General features: G+C 38.3%; 1 long non-coding RNA gene across 1 annotated transcript in view; it reads right to left on the reverse strand.

Moving 5' to 3' along the window:
* LOC141376818 (uncharacterized) overlaps window positions 1-23795 on the reverse strand; it is a 45932-nt gene extending 22137 nt beyond the window's left edge. Inside the window, exons 1-4 of the long non-coding RNA XR_012388047.1 lie at window positions 23713-23795; window positions 23471-23595; window positions 12750-12902; window positions 1982-2166 (exon numbers count right to left, since the gene is read on the reverse strand). This is a non-coding gene — a long non-coding RNA (uncharacterized lncRNA). The remainder of the gene's footprint in view (window positions 1-1981; window positions 2167-12749; window positions 12903-23470; window positions 23596-23712) is intronic.
* Between the last annotated feature and the right edge of the window lie 2001 nt (window positions 23796-25796).

Below are 25796 nucleotides of genomic sequence, written 5' to 3' on the forward strand. Positions count from 1 at the left end.
TCAAAGTGGCAGTGACTTTTTGTGGTGCTCCAGCTCGGATGATACGGTTTGGGAAACGAACATCAGGATAGACACAACACTTTATCACATCAACACACGGGCAGAGGATTTTTTTTTTGTCCTTTTTTTTCTTTCTGGACTCGTTTAAATTTGTAAATGTCAAATCTATTTTAGTTTTTGTCCTCTTCAGTGAAACAAGGGTGAGAGCAATCTCCTTATTTTGAGAATTTCTGCCTCTACTTGTAAATACCATCTTTGTTTTATAACCATATTATTACGGTGGCCGAGAGAGCTTAACGTGCTGCAATTTAAGAAAACACATGCAACTGCAAATAACCAGCAAATTGAGAAATGATCTTCATCCATTTGACAGCACATGTGCTGCTAATCCTCTAAATTAAAATGTGCTGTATTTTCTCCATATGCCAACGATTTACGAAAACACGCTGCATTTTATGACAATGCAAACAAATCATGAAAATGTGCTGCATTTTCTCACAACGCAAACAATTTACGGAAATGTGCTGCATTCTCACAACGCAAACAATTTACAAAAATGTGCTGCATTTTCTCACAACGCAAATAATTTACGAAAACGTGCTGCATTTTCTCACAACGCAAACAATTTAAGAAAACGTGCTGCATTTTCTCACAACGCAAACAATTTAAGAAAACGTGCTGCATTTTCTCACAACGCAAACAATTTACGAAAACGTGCTGCATTTTCTCACAACGCAAACAACTTACGAAAACGTGCTGCATTTTCTCACAACGCAAACATTTTACGAAAACATGCTGCATTTTCTCACAACGCAAACAATTTACGGAAATGTGCTGCATTCTCACAACGCAAACAATTTACAAAAATGTGCTGCATTTTCTCACAACGCAAATAATTTACGAAAACGTGCTGCATTTTCTCACAACGCAAACAATTTACGAAAACGTGCTGCATTTTCTCACAACGCAAACAATTTACGAAAACATGCTGCATTTTCTCACAACGCAAACAACTTACGAAAACGTGCTGCATTTTCTCACAACGCAAACAATTTACGAAAACATGCTGCATTTTCTCACAACGCAAACAATTTACGGAAATGTGCTGCATTCTCACAACGCAAACAATTTACAAAAATGTGCTGCATTTTCTCACAACGCAAATAATTTACGAAAACGTGCTGCATTTTCTCACAACGCAAACAATTTACGAAAACGTGCTGCATTTTCTCACAACGCAAACAATTTACGAAAACATGCTGCATTTTCTCACAACGCAAACAACTTACGAAAACGTGCTGCATTTTCTCACAACGCAAACAATTTACGAAAACATGCTGCATTTTCTCACAACGCAAATAATTTACGGAAATGTGCTGCATTCTCACAATGCAAACAATTTACAAAAACGTGCTGCATTTTCTCACAACGCAATCAATTTACAAAAACGTGCTGCATTTTCTCACAACGCAAACAATTTACGAAAACGTGCTGCATTTTCTGACAATGCAAACAATTTACAAAAACGTGCTGCATTTTTTCACAACGCAAACAATTCACGAAAACGTGCTGCTTTTTCTGACAATGCAAACAATTTAAGAAAACGTGCTGCTTTTTCTGACAATACAAACAATTTACGAAAACTTGCTGCATTTTCTTACAATGCTAACAATTTACAAAAACGCGCTTTCATAAATTGTTTGCATTGTGAAAAAAGGCACCACATTTTGTTAATTTGTTTGCATTGTGGTAAAATGCAGTGCGTTTTTCAATGTGTTTGCAATGTGAGGATTTGCAAATAGATGAAGATCTTTTCTTAATTTGCTGGCGTCTTTTGTAATTGCACTTGTTTTCTGAAATTGCAGCATGTTAAGCTTTCTCGGCCACCAAATATTATGCTTGATTTCTAACATGTTTATTTATTATTATTATTATTTTTTTTGGCTAGTGTTTCACCTCTGTTGTGTGAACTATGACTTACGTTTTAGTGATAAAATCCAGAAGTAACTTTGAGGGTTGATACCACAGTCCAGTATGTGTCAAGTGTGCTCTTTGTACATTCAGTGAGAACGTTTTCTTTTGCTCATCCCCAAAAAAAAAAAAAAAAAAAAAAAAAGAAGAAGTGCTCTCCAAGTATCATTTCTGCATTGTTGTTGTACTGGTTAGCTGTAAAAGAAAAATATATATAGATAAACATATAGAACAGGGCTGTAAGACATGCAAGAGACAAAGACAAACTTACATTAAACAAACTAAAGAAGGTCTTTTAACGTCTTCATTTATATTTATTGTTTTTAATACACATGCGGTCAGTAAACTGTAAAGGTCTCGTGAAAGGCTTTGAAATGGGCATTTTCATTCAATGTTTGATGTAATCTCAACTGAAAAATGAAAAGAGGGTGGGGCATAGCGTAGCCCATGCCAGTTTTAAAAAGCAGTCAATAGTATTGTATCACAGTTCTGCCAGCGAGAGTGGTTGAGCTAAAGCACATATAATGAAAAGCAAATCGGAAGCGTCTTAAAAGGGATACTAAAGAGCATTTAGGTCCAGCTTTGATGAGAAACTGAAGTATGAGGTCTTGTAAAAAAACATTGATCCATTTGGACGGAGGATACAAACGGCATGTTTATATTTTTATATCTCAAAAAGGCACATTTTGTGACTATTTTGGAACACACCAACATATTGATGTCCTTAAAACTAACAGACTATATTTTAATTTCATGTAACCTATAAAAAATTCAATGAACAGCAGTATACCTGCCAACATTTGTCTCGAGGAGACCGGGGCGAGGTGGGGTTTGTGGTGGTGACAATGGCTTTGTGTGTTTGTCTGAATAACACAGTAATAACAGTTGAGAACCGGGTTAATAACTTTTCCGTGGTGTTATTAACTGTACTATGGATGAGCAGGGTCCGTCTGCACACTTCAAGACAGGACGTAGCATGAAGGGGCCTTAGAGGCATAACTTGCAGTACGTTAGAGGCATAACTTAAAGTTATGGAGACCCACGTCAAAACTATGTTGTCGACAACATGGCATTGTACATCAGTTATTAACGTCTACACATACTCCACACTTAAACCCAACCATCACTGTTAATAAAGTCTACACCTTCCCCAACCCTCAAATTAACCATCTTAGTTATTAATGTCTACATCTAACCCAACCATCACAGTTATTAACGTATACTTCCCAACCTTTAACCCAACTATCACAGTTATTAACGTCTACTTCCCCAACCTTTAACCCAACTATCACAGTTATTAACGTCTACTTCCCCAACCTTTAACCCAACCATCACAGTTATTAACGTCTACTTCCCCACCTTTAACCCAACTATCACAGTTATTAACGTCTACTTCCCAACCTTTAACCCAACCATCACAGTTATTAACGTCTACTTCCCAACCTTTAACCCCCCCATCACAGTTATTAACGTCTACTTCTTCAACCTTTAACCCCCCCATCACAGTTATTAACGTCTACTTCCCAACCTTTAACCCAACTATCAGTTATTAACGTATACTTCCCCAACCTTTAACCCAACTATCACAGTTATTAACGTCTACTTCCCCAACCTTTAACCCAACTATCACAGTTATTAACGTCTACTTCCCAACCTTTAACCCAACTATTACAGTTATTAACGTCTACTTCCCAACCTTTAACCCAACTATCACAGTTATTAACGTCTACTTCCCAACCTTTAACCCCCCCATCACAGTTATTAACGTCTACTTCTTCAACCTTTAACCCCCCCATCACAGTTATTAACGTCTACTTCTTCAACCTTTAACCCAACCATCACAGTTATTAACGTCTACTTCCTCAACCTTTAACCCCCCCATCACAGTTATTAACGTCTACTTCCCAACCTTTAACCCAACTATCACAGTTATTAACGTCTACTTCCCAACCTTTAACCCAACTATCACAGTTATTAACGTCTACTTCCCAACCTTTAACCCAACTATCACAGTTATTAACGTCTACTTCCCAACCTTTAACCCAACTATCACAGTTATTAACGTCTACTTCCCAACCTTTAACCCAACTATCACAGTTATTAACGTCTACTTCTTCAACCTTTAACCCAACCATCACAGTTATTAACGTCTACTTCCCAACCTTTAACCCAACTATTACAGTTATTAACGTCTACTTCCCAACCTTTAACCCAACTATCACAGTTATTAACGTCTACTTCCCAACCTTTAACCCAACTATCACAGTTATTAACGTCTACTTCCCAACCTTTAACCCAGCTATCACAGTTATTAACGTCTACTTCCCCAACCTTTAACCCCACCATCACAGATATTAACGTCTACTTCCCAACCTTTAACCCTACCATCACAGTTATTAACGTCTACTTCCCAACCTTTAACCCAACTATCACAGTTAATAAAGTCTACACCTTCCCCAACCCTCAAATTAACCATCTTAGTTATTAATGTCTACATCTAACCCAACCATCACAGTTATTAACGTATACTTCCCAACCTTTAACCCAACTATCACAGTTATTAACGTCTACTTCCCAACCTTTAACCCAACTATCACAGTTATTAACGTCTACTTCCCCAACCTTTAACCCAACCATCACAGTTATTAACGTCTACTTCCCCACCTTTAACCCAACTATCACAGTTATTAACGTCTACTTCCCAACCTTTAACCCAACTATCACAGTTATTAACGTCTACTTCCCCAACCTTTAACCCAACCATCACAGTTATTAACGTCTACTTCCCAACCTTTAACCCCCCCATCACAGTTATTAACGTCTACTTCTTCAACCTTTAACCCCCCCATCACAGTTATTAACGTCTACTTCCCAACCTTTAACCCAAATATCAGTTATTAACGTATACTTCCCCAACCTTTAACCCAACTATCACAGTTATTAACGTCTACTTCCCCAACCTTTAACCCAACTATCACAGTTATTAACGTCTACTTCCCAACCTTTAACCCAACTATTACAGTTATTAACGTCTACTTCCCAACCTTTAACCCAACTATCACAGTTATTAACGTCTACTTCTTCAACCTTTAACCCAACTATCACAGTTATTAACGTCTACTTCTTCAACCTTTAACCCAACCATCACAGTTATTAACGTCTACTTCTTCAACCTTTAACCCAACCATCACAGTTATTAACGTCTACTTCCCAACCTTTAACCCAACTATCACAGTTATTAACGTCTACTTCCCAACCTTTAACCCAACTATCACAGTTATTAACGTCTACTTCCCAACCTTTAACCCAACTATCACAGTTATTAACGTCTACTTCCCAACCTTTAACCCAACTATCACAGTTATTAACGTCTACTTCCCCAACCTTTAACCCCACCATCACAGATATTAACGTCTACTTCCCAACCTTTAACCCTACCATCACAGTTATTAACGTCTACTTCCCAACCTTTAACCCAACTATCACAGTTAATAAAGTCTACACCTTCCCCAACCCTCAAATTAACCATCTTAGTTATTAATGTCTACATCTAACCCAACCATCACAGTTATTAACGTCTACTTCCCCACCTTTAACCCAACTATCACAGTTATTAACGTCTACTTCCCAACCTTTAACCCAACTATCACAGTTATTAACGTCTACTTCCCCAACCTTTAACCCAACTATCACAGTTATTAACGTCTACTTCCCCAACCTTTAACCCAACCATCACAGTTATTAACGTCTACTTCCCCACCTTTAACCCAACTATCACAGTTATTAACGTCTACTTCCCAACCTTTAACCCAACCATCACAGTTATTAACGTCTACTTCCCAACCTTTAACCCCCCCATCACAGTTATTAACGTCTACTTCTTCAACCTTTAACCCCCCCATCACAGTTATTAACGTCTACTTCCCAACCTTTAACCCAAATATCAGTTATTAACGTATACTTCCCCAACCTTTAACCCAACTATCACAGTTATTAACGTCTACTTCCCCAACCTTTAACCCAACTATCACAGTTATTAACGTCTACTTCCCAACCTTTAACCCAACTATTACAGTTATTAACGTCTACTTCCCAACCTTTAACCCAACTATCACAGTTATTAACGTCTACTTCCCAACCTTTAACCCCCCCATCACAGTTATTAACGTCTACTTCTTCAACCTTTAACCCAACTATCACAGTTATTAACGTCTACTTCTTCAACCTTTAACCCAACCATCACAGTTATTAACGTCTACTTCTTCAACCTTTAACCCAACCATCACAGTTATTAACGTCTACTTCCTCAACCTTTAACCCAACCATCACAGTTATTAACGTCTACTTCCCAACCTTTAACCCAACTATCACAGTTATTAACGTCTACTTCCCAACCTTTAACCCAACTATCACAGTTATTAACGTCTACTTCCCAACCTTTAACCCAACTATCACAGTTATTAACGTCTACTTCTTCAACCTTTAACCCAACCATCACAGTTATTAACGTCTACTTCCCAACCTTTAACCCAACTATCACAGTTATTAACGTCTACTTCCCAACCTTTAACCCAACTATCACAGTTATTAACGTCTACTTCCCAACCTTTAACCCAACTATCACAGTTATTAACGTCTACTTCCCAACCTTTAACCCAACGATCAGTTATTAACGTCTACTTCCCCAACCTTTAACCCCACCATCACAGATATTAACGTCTACTTCCCAACCTTTAACCCTACCATCACAGTTATTAACGTCTACTTCCCCACCTTTAACCCCCCCATCACAGTTATTAACGTCTACTTCCCCAACCTTTAACCCCACCATCACAGATATTAACGTCTACTTCCCAACCTTTAACCCTACCATCACAGTTATTAACGTCTACTTCCCAACCTTTAACCCAACTATCACAGTTATTAACGTCTACTTCCCCAACCTTTAACCCCACCATCACAGATATTAACGTCTACTTCCCAACCTTTAACCCTACCATCACAGTTATTAACGTCTACTTCCCAACCTTTAACCCAACTATCACAGTTATTAACGTCTACTTCTTCAACCTTTAACCCAACCATCACAGTTATTAACGTCTACTTCCCAACCTTTAACCCAACTATCACAGTTATTAACGTCTACTTCCCAACCTTTAACCCAACTATCACAGTTATTAACGTCTACTTCCCAACCTTTAACCCAACTATCACAGTTATTAACGTCTACTTCCCAACCTTTAACCCAACGATCAGTTATTAACGTCTACTTCCCCAACCTTTAACCCCACCATCACAGATATTAACGTCTACTTCCCAAACTTTAACCCTACCATCACAGTTATTAACGTCTACTTCCCCACCTTTAACCCCCCCATCACAGTTATTAACGTCTACTTCCCCAACCTTTAACCCCACCATCACAGATATTAACGTCTACTTCCCAACCTTTAACCCTACCATCACAGTTATTAACGTCTACTTCCCAACCTTTAACCCAACTATCACAGTTATTAACGTCTACTTCCCCAACCTTTAACCCCACCATCACAGATATTAACGTCTACTTCCCAACCTTTAACCCTACCATCACAGTTATTAACGTCTACTTCCCAACCTTTAACCCAACTATCACAGTTATTAACGACTACATCTTCCCCAACCTTTAACCGAACCATCACAGTTATTTAGTCTACTTCCCAACCTTTGAACCAACCATCACAGTTATTAACGACTACATCTTCCCCAACCCTAAACCCAACCATCATTGTTATTAAGGTCTACATCTACCATAATATCAGTTATTAATATCTACACCTTCCCCAAACCTAAACCCAACCATCAAATTTATTAAAGTCTACACCTTCTATAACCCTAAACCCAACCATCATAGTTATTAATTGTCTACACCTTACCTAACCCTTAACCCAATCATCATAGTTATTAACGTCTACACCTTCTCCAACCATCAACGTTTTTAACGTCTAAGCCTTTCCCAAGCCTAAACCCAACCATCACAGTTATTAATGTCTACACCTTACCTAACCCTTAACCCTATCAAAGTTATTAACGTCTACACCTTCCCCAACCATCACAGTTATTAACGTCTACGCCTTTCCCAAGCCTAAACCCAATCATCACAGTTATTAACATCTACACCTTCCCCAACTCTAAACCCAACCATCATTGTTAATAATGTTAACACCTTCCCCAAACCTAAACCCAACCATCACAGTTAATAATGTCTACGCCTTACCTAACCCTATGAAATACAGGAGGTATGACGAGAAATGACAGCAAATGCATTTAAAATCACAATAGGTTCTATTTGAAATAAATGCTGCTTTTCAAAGTTCATGCAAGTAATGTTTCTTAAGCATCGCATCAGCACATTAGAATGATTTCAGAAGAATTCAAAAGATACAAACAGGTGAACTTAATAAAAAGTCAAATTTGGATTTGTTTTTTTGTTGTTGGAAGAGGCCCAAAGGGGATCATCATATTTAAGATTGTGTGGCGTGAAAAAGTGTTAAAAACTCGCTAAGCTAGAAGTCTACGTAAGACAGTTTTCTGTCAGACTGTGCCATTTAGTGCTAAAGAAGACATGCTGCCAGTGTCAGTAAATGTGTAAAGACTATAATTGAAGCGCTCTTGGATTCTCATTACTAAAATAGAATGTGAACTGGATGTCTGCTTCTCCTATGGATTAGCCTGTGCGAGTGTGTCTTTCACAGGCCAAAAGCGTCATGTGCTTTACACTTTACAACATTTAACTTGACACACGAACAGGAAGCCATAAAAAGCTCTTGTGGTTTAGTGAGGGGCTGTCAGTTTGACTGATGACTCAAATGTCATAGACTGGCTTAGCAGTTTTAAAAAGAAATAACTGCAGAATAAATAAGACAAATTTTACATAAACTTTTTTTAGTAATACTTAAAATATGATTTTATATTTACATTTGTGAACTACAGTGTGTGTGTGTGGGGGGGTATTCAGCACACCATGGAAAACATATTCTAAAGGAGCTGTTGACATGGAATTGAACCAGATTTTGCTAAAAACCTAAACAATACAAACATAAAAAATTCTTGGTGATGGCAGCTTAAAGACGACTCTTGTGTGGAGTATAAAGTCACAAGCATTGCTTAGGTGTGAGTTTTTCACAGACTTCAACAGAGTGTAAAAATACTGACGGTTCTTTGGGTCTCGCCAATCAAATCTGATCTTTGTATTGTATTTTCTTTAGGGTTCAAGTCACAGGATTGGCTTTGTCAATCTGCAGCTTGATTTTCTTTCTCTGAAATCATTTGAGAGTATCCTTGCCTGTTTTGATTTATTGTCTCTGAAATGTCCCTCCTGGTTTCATCTTCATCGTCTTTGTGTAGATGTTACACTGAAGCAGCAATTCATTTAAACTGACGAAGGCCAAAGGGTTGCTGAAGAACTACAGAAAGATTTTAGTTGCTGTCTGGGCTTTCACTGCCATACGCCTCCCTTTCTTTATGTGTTTAATACTTTTTCTTTTGTCATTTCATTTAATCTGATTACACATTTTAATTTGTAAACTAATTCGATTTGTTTTCTTTGGATATATGGATGTCTTTGGTTGTTACCAACATCTGGTGAAAATTTCAAGCCAACTGCACGTTTAGAAATATTTCTGTGAAAAACGGTGACATGTTGAATACTTATTTCTCCCACCCTATATTACTTAACATAACCTAACAATAAAAAATAATAAAAAAAATAATTCCAAAATATTTAAAGGTTACATTTTATTTTATGGTGTCCAGATTATTCTGTAATTAATTGCCAAATAATATTAACTGACAGCATGTACTTGAGAGTTGGTTTAGGGTGACAAATGTTGCTGTATACTGTTTTTACATAAAATATTACCATATTAAAATAAGGTTGTATTACTGTAGTTAACCTTAGTTAATTCATTAGATAACACCAATAAATGATGTACAATTCATTTCACTTAATCTTTGTTAATGTTAACTAAATATACAGTTGAAGTGAGAATTATTAGCCTCCCTTTCTATTTCTTTTTTAAATATTTTTCGAATGATGTTTAACAGAGCAAAGAAATCTTCAGAGTATGTCTGCTAATATTTTTACTTCTGGAGAAAGTCTTATTTGTTTTATTTTGGCTAGAATAAAAGCAGTTTTTAATATTTCAAACAACATTTTAAGGTAAAAAATTATTAGCCCCTTTAAGCTATATATTTTTGCGACAGTCTACAGCAGGGGTTCACTTTTCAGCCCGCGACCCCCAAAATAACATTGTCAGTGACTCACCATCCCCAATATCCTCTGAGGTGTTTATAAATACAGAAATCTTGCATGCAATAGTGCACACACAGACCAATAGACCCAAGTCTATTCTTGTTTTTTTTTTTTTTATGTATGCCAGTGCTGTAAATGTGTCAGAAAGTTTAACCTGGTATTATAAAATCAATCTGCTGCATCTGACGCTATTGCTGTGTCTTAAATATAATGTAATAACCCAAGGTCCAATAGAACTATAAGCTACTATAGTAACTTGTATATAGTAAGTATAAACAACTTTTTTTTCTCCTCAGTAGGTTTTGGATAAAATATGTTAATTCTTATAGTTTAATAAAAATAAATAGATTTTTGGAAATCACCAGGCGACTCCCGTTCAATGTCCTGCAACCACTTTGTGGATCTTGACCCCCACTTTGAGAACCACTGGTCTACAGAACAAGCCACTATTATACAATAACTTGCCTAATTACCCTAACCTGCCTAGTTAACCTAATTAACCTAGTTAAGCCTTTAAATATCACTTTAAAGTGTATAAAAGTGTCTTGAAAAATATCTAGTCAAATATTATTTAAAATCAAAACAACTGTCATCATGGCAAAGATAAATTAAATCAGTTATTAGAAAATATATTATGTTTAGAAATGTGTTGAAAAAATCTCTCTGTTAAACAAAAATTAGGGGAGAAAAATAAACAATGGGGCTAATAATTCTGACTTCAGCTGTATTAATTAGTTATTATAGACAGCAACAACTGTTGTTATCCATGGATCAGAGAGCTCCCAGATTTCATCTCAAAACCAACTTAAATATGTTCTGAAGATGAACATTCAGAGCTCAGGGAATTGAAACAACATGTAGGCGAGTAATTAATGGCAGAATTGTACTTTTTGGCTCAACTTACCCTTTAATAAATCCTGTAAATGGCAAAACCTGACTACCAGAAGCGGTGTGAAAGCCAGCAGCAGTTTACCTGGCTGTCATCAACATACAGGCTGCCTCAGTTTGACTGTTCTGAGCAACCTTATCAGGCTGGATTAACTTTCACTCCGAGCTGGCAGGATTAAGCGATAATAGGGACATGATTGTCAGTCGGATCACATCAGTCCACTCTCCCCAGGACAATAACACACACAAGGACGCAACCCAGTTCACCTAGCGCTCCCTTAACATGCTGTACCAGGACGTGATGTTTCTTAACACCGGCTCCAGACACGATGATTGAACATGTGTCCGAAAGACCGGCTGAGGATTTATTAACAGTGTCACATTGAGGGGGGAAAATGTGAATTTATGAGAAATTTGCACAGTGGGAAACAAGAAACGTTGAGAGGCGAGATTTAATAATCGCTCGAGCGGAGTCTGTTTGGAAAGAAAAGGATCACAGCGTGCCATTGTAATTGCAGAGCATCGCAGATTTGCATCAAGCACAATATGAGCTGCGAAGCAGGAATGAAAAGCAAATGACACGGTATCAAATAAATGAACAATTTTTATGAGCTGGGTGTCTGGTCTGTTTCAGATAAATTTGGAATAAGAAAAGCCAGGCTGATTAAAAATACCTTCAAATACACAACAAGCACAGCCGCATGCAAACCTCGATGAAAGAGTGAAATAATTGTGTCCCTCAAATAAGAGACGCACAGAAGACAGTGAACAATGTAATCAGTGTGTACTGTCTGCTCTCAGAGAGGAACTGGTATCTAATTACCTCACCCTTGACCTTGGGGCCTGGCGATGTTGCTCTTTTTTTCCTCCCCAGGAGAACATCATTGCAAAACTCTTTTACCATTCTGCAAAAGTGCCACTTCTAAACTTACGACTGCACTTTTTATCTTTTTTGTGGTAAATGTCAGAATCTCGGGCGCTGTTTGTTATTGATTTCCTTCAAAGCTACTGAAGGCCACTGGTAATACAGCAGGTTAGTGATTTGACTCATTGATAATGACAAGATTTAAGGCCAGAGTTTTACTCTCCAGTGGAAAAACTGTGAAGAGTGAAGAGGAGTGAATTCACTAAATAGTTACAGCACAAAGGCCATCCACTACTCTTATTCAGTCACAATACACTATCTAAATTAACCAGGTGCTGACTAATGGCATTACAGCTTATAGGACTTATTGATTGGTATTAACCATTCATTCATTTATTTTCCTTTGGCTTAGTCCCTTTTTTATCAGGGCTTGCAAAAGCGAAATAAACTGTCAACAATTCTTGCACTATTTTTATGCAGCAGATGCCCTTCCAGCCGCAACCCAGTACAGGGAAACACCCATGCACATTCATTCACATACATTATGGCCAGCTTAGTTTATTCAATTTACTTATACCACACAACATAGGCTCATTCTGAAAGCCATATATACATTTCTGGAGATCACAAATTATATAGGCAGAGCTCTGTATGGCTGCATTTCGTCTTTAAAATGAATGCTACGGGGTGGTATAACACATTCTTTTTCTCGCTTACCAGCTGACCCCTTACCTTCGTATGAATGGCTTTTCCGCTGTAATGTTACCAGTTTGTCAGGTAGCTCGACAATGCACATCAGCGGACTTCAGACACAAAGCGAGTTGACCGCGACAACGTGGTTCGACTCGGAGGACGAGCTATTCCAGAAAGCAGGTAAGACAAAGGCTAAAAAATAAAATAAACAAGTAAATAACAGGGTGAGAATGTGGTAAAATCTGAAAGTGTTGTAAAAATCAGGGGGCTTTTCTTTCTCTGCATTGCTTTTTAAAACACTTTGGTTGGATTTAGGAAAGGGGGTAGGCATAGGGAAAACCAGAGCACCCGGAGGAAACCAAAGTAACCTTTATTAGCCATTTAGATTTAACTTTCCATCTAATGCTCGCTTAAAATGAATCATTTAATAATTAATGTTAAATGTATTATTAGGCAACTGTAAAAATATAAGTACTACACTCACTCTACTCCTATCTTATACTCACCCTCAATTGGTTCCAAACCTTTATTGTTATTATTTTTCTGTTAAACAAAAAATAAATATTTTAAAATATTTTTGGAAACCAGTCTCCATTAACATACATGTACACAGTACAATCAAAATGGAAGTCGATGACTACCAGTTTACAATATTATGAGCATCTTCTATTTGTATTAACAGGAGAAAAAAGAAACTCATAAAGGTTTGAAACCAATTTGTGAGTAAAATATAAGAGATTTTCATTTTTGGTTGAACTTTACGCAACTTCAGCTGATTTCAATCATTCATTTATTTTCCTTTGGCTTAGTACCTTTAATGTCAGGGGTCGCCACAGCGGAATGAACCGCCAACTACTCCAGTATATTTTTTACACAGCGGATGCACAGCCGCAACCTAGTACTGGAAAACACTATGGCCAATTTTGTTCATCCAATTCACCATGTCTTAGAATTGTGGAGGAAACCAGAGCACCCAAAGGAAAACCATGCAAACATGGGGAGAACAACTCCAAGAGCAAACTCCACAAAGAAATGCCAACTGGCCCAGCCGGGACTGAACCCCAGCAACCTTCTTGATGTGAGGTGGCAGTGCTAACCACTAAGCCGCCATGCCCCCTGCTGATTTCAATTCATTTTCTTTTCAGCTTAGTCCCTTTATTATTCTGGGGCCGCCACAGTGGAATGAACCCCTACTTATCCTATTATAACTTATCCTACATATGTTTTACACAGCGGATGTCCTTCCAGCTGCATCCCATCAATAGGAAACATCTATACACACTCATTCACACACATACACCACAGACAATCTGGCGTACCTAATTCCCCAGTAACGCATGTCTTTGGACTTATGGGGGAAACCGAAGCACACGGAGCAAACCTACACAATCCTGAGGAGAACAAGCAAACTCCACACAGATATGCCAACTGACCGGGCCTAGGCTCGAACCAGCGACCTTCTTGCTGTGAGGTGATCATGCTACCCACTGTGCTACATGACACCCCTGATTTCAATTCAGATTCAATTTATTTTGAAAATGATTCATTTGTAAATGGATTAGTATTATAATGTAATAAAGTAAGTCATATCATAATTAATGGCCCAGATCAAACTAAAATTTCATTCAGATTAAGGACTGACTTTAACCATGTCTAGTCTAAATTACAGGACATGTAAAGATTGAAAACTGACACAGGTTTTGCATGTGCAAAGATGTAAAAACTGTTTAATAACTTCTGCACAAAATGAACTCCTCTTATTGAACATAGTCACAAATGGTCATTGTGTAATTTCTAACTTCTTAGTCTTTGCTAGTGTGTAGGACAGTATCTTCCCTTGATAAAAAGTATCTCCCCTTGATAAAAATAGGCAGTGTGGCTTTACACGACCTACATCTTTTTCTAAATAATAAATGTAGGTGAATATGAATCCTACTTTAGAAAGAAAATAAACAAGGAGGCTTAATTGGTATGCATATCTTGAATTTTATATTTATGCTGTGTGCCCATCAGACAATGCTACCTAATCTGAAGCTTGTTACTGTACATACACTCACTGGCCACTTTATTAGGTACACCTGTCTAACTGCTTGCAAATTTCTAATCAGCTAATCACATGGCAGCAACTCATTGAATTTAGGCATGTAGACATGGTCAAGATGATCAGCTGCAGTTCAAACCGAGCATTAGAATGGGAAAGAAAGGTGATTTAAGTGACTTTGCACAATCATCTCTAGAGTTTACAGAGAATGGTCCAAAAAGAGAAAATATCCAGTGCGAAAGATCTGTGGGTGCAAATGCCTTGTTGATGCCAGAGGAGAATAGCCAGACTGGTTCGGGCTGAAAGAAAGGCAATAATAACTCAAATAAACCCTCGTTACAACCAAGGTATACAGAAGAGCATCTCTGAAAGCATGGCATGTCAAACCTTGAGACGGATGGGCAACAGCAGAAGAAGACCACACCGGGTGCCACTCCTGTCAGCTATGAGCAGTAAACTGAGGCAACAATTCACACAGGCTCACCAAAATTGGTCAAGAAAAGATTGGAAAACTGTTGTCTGGTCTGAATTTTCAGATCTATCAATTAGAATGAATAATTTCTAACTGAAACAAACATAAAAGCTACAGTATTGTGACTTTACTGACCACAACTAATTAGCTACTAATGGATTTCATACTATAACCTAAGATGTATGCTCTGGTCATTTGAGATCTCTGAACTCCAACCTCAAAACTGCAGATTATACTCTAAAGTCTATGGTTACTGTGGTCCATTCGTCAAGAATTTCGTATGTAAGGGTTGAAAGGTGAAAGGGTAGCCCTATACCCGGCATGCACTCGACATGCTGTACATGACGATTATTCATGGGCCACTTCATAGCTTGAAAGCAAAGCAAAGACGGAAGTGGAGACACAGAGATGGGACAGGGACGTGACTCATAAGACAGCTGAGGGGAAGACGAAGATAGGAGGCTCTTTGTTATTACCAAAGGCAATTAGGCATAATGTCTGGTTTCTGCAGTGCCATGTGCCCTGCTTTCTTTTAAGGGGTCTTGAATAACGAAAGACAAGCATCAGCTTTGTGACCAGATGAGCTCTGTCTGTGTAATTTGCAATCAAGCCGAAAAAATTACCCGACATCAGAAGGGAAATAATGCCATGAGGGTGACAATTCAGAGGGAGTATTCATGCCTTCTGCAGGGTCAGCAGGATTTTGAGACGTACAATTTCATAAAGGGGTTGTGTCTGCTGATTATTTAAGAAGTTCAAATAAAAAGGCCTTGAAACCAGCCACAGGAAAAACCAAGCGGAACAAAAGACCGCAAAGAGTCACACGAACATGACATTCTATTGCTCAGAAGTAAAAGAGCTTTCCTGAGAGAAAGCAAATATTGTAAGGAAAACATCGATTATCTGCATGTCATAAGAATATTTTACTTCTGAAAGCACCATGAGACTAAACTGACAAAACTGTCAAGAACATCACACAGGAAAAGCCATTTCTTAAGGCAACGGTTGTAAACCTGCAACACATATCTAAGCATTTATGCTACACTTTGAGTTCAATTCAACCTCACCAAAATGAATGTTACAAGGTTATAAACCAAGTCACATGGGAGGCAGCATGATGGCTCTGTGTTTTTCACCTCACAGCAAGAAGGTTGCTGGTTTGAGTCCCGGCTGAGGCAGTTGGCATTTCTGTGTGAAGATTGCATGTTCTCCTTATGTTTGCATAGGTTTCCTCCGGCTCCTCTGGTTTTCCACAAAGTCCCAAGACATGCACTATACAGTTTAAGTCATAATCATTAGCTCCGCTTAAATTTTTTTTTTCTTTTAAAAATATTTCTCAAATGATGTTTAACAGAGCAAGAAAAATTTCACAGTATCTCTGATAATATTTTTCCTTCTGGAGAAAGTTCTATTTGTTTTAGTTCGCCTGGAATAAAAGCAGTTTATAATTTTTTTAAAGCCATTTTAAGGTCAAAATTATAAGCCCCTTTAAGCATTTTTTTCGATTGTACAGAGCAAACCATAATTATACAATAACTTGCCTACTTACCCTAACCTGCCTAGTTAACCTAATTAACCTAGTTAAGCCTTTAAATGTCACTTTTATAGAAGTTTATTGAAAAATATCTAATCAAATATTATTTACTGTCATCATGGCAAAGATAAAATAAATCAGTTATTAGAAATTAGTTATTAAAACTATTATATTTAGAAATGAGTGAAAAAATCGTCTCTCCTTTAAACAGAAATTGAGGGAAAAAATAAACAGGGGGGCAAATAATTCTGACTTTAACTGTAGGTGCATTAATTCACTTTCCTTTGTCTTAGTCCCTGATTTATCACAGGCTGCCATGGTGGAATAAACCACCAACCTTTCTGACATATGCTTTACACATCGGATGCAACCCAGTATTGGGAAACACCTGTACACTCTCACATTCACACACACATTCTTTCACTGCAGCCTTCAGTCATAATACAGCCATTCAAGACTGCTTGTCTCTAGACTGTAGTCAGGGGTGTCCAAACTTGGTCCTGGAGGGCCCATGTCCTGCATATTTTTAGTTCCAACCCCAATTAAACACAATACGCTTATTTCACGCGGCCGCCATTTTAAAGAATCAAAGCGAGGCTGCGGTGGGAAGAAACCCGGAAGTATAGGTCCAGCACTGTAAACATTGCAGTAACATGCCGTGTACTATAAACCTCCAGCTGTTGCAGAGATTTCAAAATGCAGAAATGGTGTAACCATCACTTTAATATTATTCAGTAAGTTTATTTTAAACTATTAAAAGCAATTTAGCATCAAACAAGATCACAATCTCAGTGATACGCTTAAGTGTCCTGCTCATGGCACTAGTTAAACACCGTGAGGACGCTTTCCTGCTTGTAACCTGGTGAGTGATAAACACTGCAGTCCTCTGCAGCACACCCTCGTGTTGTCTGTAATAGTGTTGTCCCGGTACTGAAGTTTTAAACCCGGCTATTTCCCGCTAACATAGAAGCGCAGCTGAGCGCGGATGACTCGACTGATCTTCATGGCTTCGCGCTTCAGTCTCCGTGTATCTGTGTTTGGTTTGCACTCAGTTTACAGCTCTTCACCCAGTGCAAGCACAGATACACGGACTGGAGCGCGAAGCAGCCGTCAAGATCAGTCGAGTCATCAAGCAGATCGCTTGGCTCGTCTGTGTTTGTGCTCAGTATACAGTGGTGGGTGAACTGATGACCTTCTCGGCCAATCACAAGCAGTTCTGTTCAGTATCGTGACAAGTCTAATATAGTGAAAGAATCAGTTTATTAACTCGAGTTTGATGAATAGCATCAAAAACGTTTGTTTAGGAAAGAAAACGTTAGCTAACTAGTGCCATTTACCTTAACTTAGCTGAAAATGAGCTCTGATATCCCTTTTTACATTCACCATTCATTCAGAACGGACCTTCGGGTCACCCGGAAGGCGGTGAAATGATAAATTTGTGTCACTTTATCTTCGCTGATAAGATATATAGTAGAGATCTGCGCGGGACTAAATTTTGAGTCCCGCTCCCGCCCGCACCCGCCAGGTTTTAGCCCGAACCCGACCGCTCCCGCTTATATTAAGAATTAACAAAACCGAAATCACCCAGCTATACAGTCCAGACAGCCAAGCTGTCTGTATAAACACACACACACAGCACCAAGCGCACACACACACAGACAAAGCTCTCTCTCTCTCATACGCGCGCGCACTAACACGCACACAAGCACCAAGCAGACACACAGGGGTTTGCTGTTATATCAACTCAAAGGCTTGTAATACCATGTATCAAGTACCAATGTAACACCAAAAGGTTTTATATAAAAGTATATAAATACTGAGTCGCGCCAGCTCCAGGCCGCAGCGCACATTTCTCTTTGGCCGATTCCGGCGCGGATGCGGCAGCGTCGGCTTGCTTACGGCCGCCGCATCTGGCCCAATTGATTCGGGCCGGAATCGGGCAGTGAGTCCACAAGCATCCGGCCCAAGTCCGGCAGCCGGAGCCGGGCCGAGTGGTAAGTCTCCGGCAGGCGAGAATCTAGCCGGACTGGCTCTCTCTCTCTCATTCGCGCGCGCGCACACTAACATACACACACACACAAGCACCAAGCACACACACAGGAAAAGCTCTCTCTCTCTCTCTCTCATTCGCATAGCAATATCCGTGATATTGCTAGACAGCCCGCTCCCGTCCCAAATTAAACCCGTTACCGACCGCTCCCGCGATTTATTCGGAAATTTATTCCCGCGCCGCAGAAATCTGGTCGGGTCCCATATAGCCAGTCACACAACATTCCTATGTAACTCCCAATGATACTTCCGGGTTTCTTCCCACCGCAGCCTTGATTTCACTTTTGAAAATGGCAGCCGCGTGAAATCAGTCTATTGAACCAGCTAATCACTCTTTCCAGGTGTGTTAAAGGAAGTTGGAGCAAAACTGTGCAAGACACCGGCCCTCCAGGACCGAGTTAGGACACCCCTCCAGTAGGGGAAACTGAAGCTTCTAGAGGAAACCCACGTGAACTATGGGAGAACACGCAAACTGGCCCAGTCGGGATTTAAACCAGTGACCTTCTTGTTGTGAGAAATTTTTTTATATTGAAAGCCACATGGACTCAAGATTCTTACAGTGATCAGTCAAGTTTGGTGAAGGAAAAATCATGGTTTAGGGTTACATTAAGTATGGGGGTGTGCGAGAGATCTGCAGAGTGGATGGCAACATCAACAGCCTGAGGTATCGAGACATTTGTGTTGCCCATTACATTAAAAATCACAGGAGAGAGCAAATTCTTCAGCGGGATAGCATTGATTCTCATACTACAACCTCCACATCAAAGTTCTTGAAAGCAAAGAGGGTCAAGGTGCTCCAAGATTGGCCAGCCCAGTCACCAGTCTAGGGTAAAATGAAGGAGGGATTGAAGATGAATCCAAGGAATCTTAATGAACTAGTCTGGGAGTCACAAGAATACTTTCTCTGACATTCCTGATGACTTTATTAATAAGTTGTTTGAGTCATTGCAGAGATGTATGGATGCAGTCATGCCAGCTCCTTTATAACTTAATATTCTATACTGTACATTATTTCTATTAAGTGACAAGACTTTTGTCTAAGCAAAGTCAGACCTTACTGTCCTAATTAAAAATCAAGGCCATATCATGTTTTATTAAGGTAAAATAAGCGTAATCTAGAGGACTTTGCTTTTTATATAAGCCTCTTCTGACACCGAATCATCAACTAGAAGTCAAGTTATTGTTTGTTGTTCCTAAAACTTGGATAGGCAACAAGAATTTTGTCAGATAGTGTATTCAGACACCCTGCTGTGACACGTATATATTTACCTTAGGTGCAGTGCATTTCTTCTGATCATCGTTGACAATTTCTACACCTTTAATTAGGTCCTGCTTTTAATTTTAGCAAATGCCTGCAATATAACAAAAAGTTAAAGATGTAAGGGGGTCTGAATACTTTCCGTACTCATTGTATATTGCTTGCATTGAATCCCATACAACATAACATTTAGATATATATTAAATAAATAAATAAAACTATTCTCTTCAAAACAAAGCGTCTCTGAGAAGCCTGCATCAGCGTTAGTAAAACTCCTCCTCCTTGCAGGTCCTGGTGTTACAGGCATCATAAGGATGAATGATTTATCCCTAAGCATCGCTCATTCTCTCTCTCACCTCCTGTATTACCAACAGGCCGCTCGCTCATTAATATCTCTTAATGTTAGTGCCAGACACCTTGATTTACACTGGGCATTTCCTGCCAACTAAAAGCAATAAAGGCACGAGGCATCTCTCACAGCACTCATCCACTGACACACACAGAGATATACAACCGCACCGGATACACACTCCACCACTCCCCCACCATTGACTTATACGACTGATATTGACAGATTCATCCATACGGAAATGGCACGTCTCAAGCAATCATCAGAGGATGAGATCTGCTGAAAAATTTGCAAAGGAGGAGTCTGGAGTTTGAGGCGGATGGAAATGGATGGATGATGTCTTTTTTATTTGTACATTCTCCATGCTGTCTCAAAAATACACATTTTATGAGTTCTACCAACAGGTTATGTATAAGTTTGGACAAGACAGAAATTATGCTGCTAGCTATAACTGACCATTCAAAAGCAGTCTGATTGAAAAGCAATCTGGGCAATCATTATGCCAATGTTGTGTGTCCCCCGTCATTGTTCGGCATTTTATCTGACAAGCCAAACAGTCAGACTAACCAGGCGTAGCAGAATAACATTGGCAATTATCTATAAAAGTTTTTTTTTTTTTTTTTGAAAAACTGCTCTTATAGAACTTACAATGCAGACAGCAAGTAAGCAGAAAGGCTGGGTAAACACAACTTCATCCTTTTCATAAACCCAGAGCAGTGTAATGTAATGTAATGTGTTTTTATATAGCGCATTTATTGTGTATGGCCATACACCCAAAGCGCATCACAATCATGAGGGGGTCTCTCCACACCACCACCAGTGTGCAGGATCCACCTAGATGATGTGATGGCAGCTACAGGACAACAGCGCCAGTGCACACACCAGCTGTTGGTGGAGTGGAGAGACAGTGATAGAGCATATTCGATGGATGGGGATGACTAAGAGGCCATGATCGTACGGGCCGATTGAGGGATTAGGCCAGGACACCAGTCACACCCCTACTCTTTACGAGAAGGGCCATGGGATTTTTAATGACCACAGAGAGTTAGGACCTTGGTTTAACATCTCATCCGAAAGACAGCACCCACTGACAGTATAATGTCTCCTTACCTTTTACTAGGGCATTAGGATTTACACAGACCGCAGGTTGAGCGCCCCCTGCTGGCCTCTGTAACTCCACTTTTAACAGCAACCTAGTTTCCCCATGTGGTTTACCATCCAGGTACTGACCAGGCTCAGCCCTGCTTAGCTTCAGTGAGTAACCAGTCTTGGGCTGCAGGGGGATATGGATGTGGCAGTGGATAAAATTAATAGTTTTTTTATGTGAATTCCGGCCTCCACGATTAGCTGTCAATCAACAACGCTAGACTCAAGACTGATGAACTAACATGTTCTGTTTTCAGACCTGGACAGACCACAAAACTTTAGTTTAAAGCAGGGCTATTCAATTGGCGGCCTGCAGGCTGAACTTGGCACTCGAGGCAATTTGTTCCGGCCCTTCAAATAGTGTGACTAAGACATTAAAAATAAACTTAGTTCAGTCAAAAAATGGCTGCTATAGTTATGAAGTGATGTGCTTCTGTTCAATACAGCATGAGCTGCAGTTGAAGGCTGCACAGAGTGTGAGCACCTGATATTAAGCAAGTGGCGCAAGCAACCAAAAACATTTGGATACTTAATCGTAAAGGCTTCTCAACACTGCGTTTCTGTTGCACGGAAAGAAACTGCTGCAACTAAACAAAGTTATGCAACCTGTGCGCTAGTTTAAAGTCCGAGCTAATACACCAAGGCTAATACGCATGCACACTGGATTAACTTGCAGCAGGCCATTCACATATCACATCTTTTCCATGCGCAAGTTCGTTATTTCCAATGTAAGAAAATGCCAATATAGAAGTATACTTGTGTACTGTATATGCCAGTATAAAGGCGCACCCAGTAGAAAACTTCTTACACCGTATCAGTGAGAGTTGTGTGTGGCTTTCAGTGCAGTGTAAACCAAAGATATTTTATACAAATTACTACAAATTATTAAAATGATTATGCATGTATGAACACAGATAACAAGTTCATTTAAATTCTTACCTAATATAAAGCTTAAATTTACATTAGACGTGATAATCGTGAAACCATGATTACTCTTCAGACTATATAATCATACAACCAAAATCTATAGTTGTTGCATCCTTAATTGTTATGAAGTTCAAAACATAACATATGAATGTGTCTGAATGTAGAAGAAGCTTACTTAAGCAATGGACTGCTTTTGAAACACATTTGAATGTCTGTATAAAAAGAAAAAGAAAAGCCTGTTGTACAATGCACTGATATTTTGTTATTTTTAAAATACAATATATTAGCATTTTAATGTAGAAAAATGCTCTTACTGCTTGATGCTGTTGTGTCATCACTCATATTGGAAGTTATATCTCTCTGGCCCCTCATTTGGAATGCTTTTAATGAACTGGCCCCCTTGACAAACTAATTGAATAGGCCTGGTTTAATGGGTCACTAAACACCAAAACACATTTTCTGAGACGTAGACAGTCATAATGTATATATGTCACACGTTGCTAAAAATACAATTAGGACACATATATTTAGCTAACAAGTCAAATTGGTTGTTTTTGTGTTGTTTAGAGCAAATTCTGGTTTAAAAAGAAATTTTGAAGCTGCGTCACAGCCATGAGATCATTGTGCAAAATTCTGCATGGAGATTGGATGTCGGGTACAAAGTGACGTCATTAAGTTTTCAGCATTAGTTCATGAGAAATACTTGGTTCCAACCAATCAGCGCACTCAACATAGAATGAAAGATCGATTCCACAGGAATCTCAGGAGCTCATTGAAGGATAGGATCTGTTATAAAAAAAAAAAAAAAATATATATATATATATATATATATATATATATATATATATATATATATATATATATATATATATATATATATATATATATATATATATATTATTTTTATTTTTTTTCCCCCCATGCTGTCATCACTTCAGCAGATCACAAATTCAAATGTTATCATGGGTTTGACCGGCAACTTACTTTTGAGCTTGGTATTGAATTGATTTCCTGAAGACAGTGACATGGAAAATGCAAAAACAAGCCAGGCTTATCCATCACTGCCTCTGATGCATGGCATGATGTTACGAGCGTCTCCCATCAGCAGTCTGGAAAAACACACATACACATGCAGATCTGCGCAGAGTTATCCATACCTCTCCCCTGAGTGTCTTTATGGGCATTAGTCAGCTGTGACAGCTCATTCTGTCTATGTCAGCCAGTACCTGAGCAGACTGAGTGACTAGCCGGGGTCTGGTGACGGTCACGGTGAAGTGAAGTGGAAGAACAGTACAACCTTCTGGGAAATCTAGAAAAATACATTGCAGATCAATGCATCAACCTAAATTTGGGTTAGAAAATGTAAGTTTATAATACCATGAAAGGGATATTTAAAGCAAAAGGTGCAAATTTGTCATTAAGTCAACCTGCTATAAATCAGCTAATTCGAATGTTATCACGTGATTGAAGATATGAGCCAGTAGGGGCCTTCTGCGCCTACTAGTAGGCTCAGAAGGCTGTTATCATTCATCTATATGGTTAATCAGCTACAGATTGCATTCGTGGCCAGAAGTTAATAAGAATAATTATATTATTTATTAAATTTCCCATTAATTGCATTTTATTAAAGTGTACCCTTACCCAACCCTAAACCCAATCCTTACAGTTAGTAAAAACAGATCTGGATCTGGAGTCTTCTCTATTAGTATAGCTGATTAAGCATGTAGATGGATGATAACAGCCTTCTAACTACTAGTAGGCGCAGAAGGCCCCTACAGGCCCATATTTATCAGCTAATAACCACTGATAATGTCCATTTAATCGAGTGATAACCTTCGAAGTATGTGCATAAATAGCAAACCTATATAAGTTTCTATATTTTCTGGTGAACACAAATTATATTTTGAAAAAATGTTGAAAGTCAATGTTAGGCTGCCACTGACTTTCATTTATTTCTCACTACGGATCTTAGTGGCTAATGAATTACAATGCTTTCCAAAATGTAATCTATTCAACAAAGAAAGAAACTCATAAATTTTCAGTAGTTGAGGGTGTGTAAATGCGTTATTTATCACATAGGTTTACAAGTGGAGCAGTTTTATGTATGATATTTCTGTTTGAATTACATAAATCAAAATCAAATCAAGTGGGACAATTTGTCTGTGGCTAATGTTGTTGTGATATACTGTGTAAAAAAATCATGTACCAAAATGCAAATGTTTCCTTTGCATTCTTTTGAGTTTTGTGTGCAGATGAAAACAATCCCTGTTCACATAAACCACCATAAAAAAAACATTAAACATATTAAACATGTATTAAACATACATTATAAATCTCAGGCCAGTAGTTGATGTCACGATATAAAGAAACACTATGCACCTGTGCAAATGCAGGTCCTGTAGTACAGCATGGTTGTTTTGTTTGTCAAGTACTTGAACATTCCTATAGACTGAACATGTAAAATGCATGCACATGACCTTTCACAAAATAGCATTTTAAGTTTAAACCGAGACAATATTAGTATTCATTTCAAAAAATGCCCACTTTCAAACCTTATTACAAGTCTGGTTATCACAACCCTGAAATGTGATTACAGTGTAATGCAAATGGAGGTTAAGGTGAATACGATGTGTGAACGTCCCCTACATATTTATATATTGCATTTTTATTTTACTTCCAATTATTTTAATTCTTAACTGTAAACATATACTGTCGGTGTAATTTCATTAATTTTTTTATAAAAATTTTATTTCACGCACTTTTTTGCTCACTTTTTCTCTTTTATCAGGTATTGCCACTCTTTATATAATTTTATAACTATATATACAGACATATTGCAAATGTTAATATTAAATGTTAATGTTAATATTAATAACATTAATCAAATGTTATTAATATTATATATTATAACATAAAATGTTGATATTAATATTAAAAACATTATACAAATATAATTTTTTTCCTAAAATATTGTTGCTATACATTGAATAAATAATAAAAACAATCTAATAATCAGGTTCTAAAAGAAAAATGTTCTACTAAATTTTCAATAGGGTATGTGCACACAGACTTTTAATTTCAGCCAGAAATTAAATGATAAATTCCATTATAAAATTGCCACATTTAAGGTCTGATTTCAATGATCTTCGCTGTCTGGTTGATAAATAGATATAAAGTGGGTTTCAGACTGGACAAGAAGCACTGCAATAAATTCCATTTCAATATATGACACTTTATTTTACCCCAGTGTTTTCAATGGAGTTTCTGTGCTCACCTGCTGAACCTGATGGCGCTAGTGGTTTTTCATCTC

This window comes from Danio rerio, chromosome 12 (assembly GCF_049306965.1).
Source record: "Danio rerio strain Tuebingen ecotype United States chromosome 12, GRCz12tu, whole genome shotgun sequence".
In the NCBI taxonomy this organism is placed as follows: domain Eukaryota; kingdom Metazoa; phylum Chordata; class Actinopteri; order Cypriniformes; family Danionidae; genus Danio; species Danio rerio.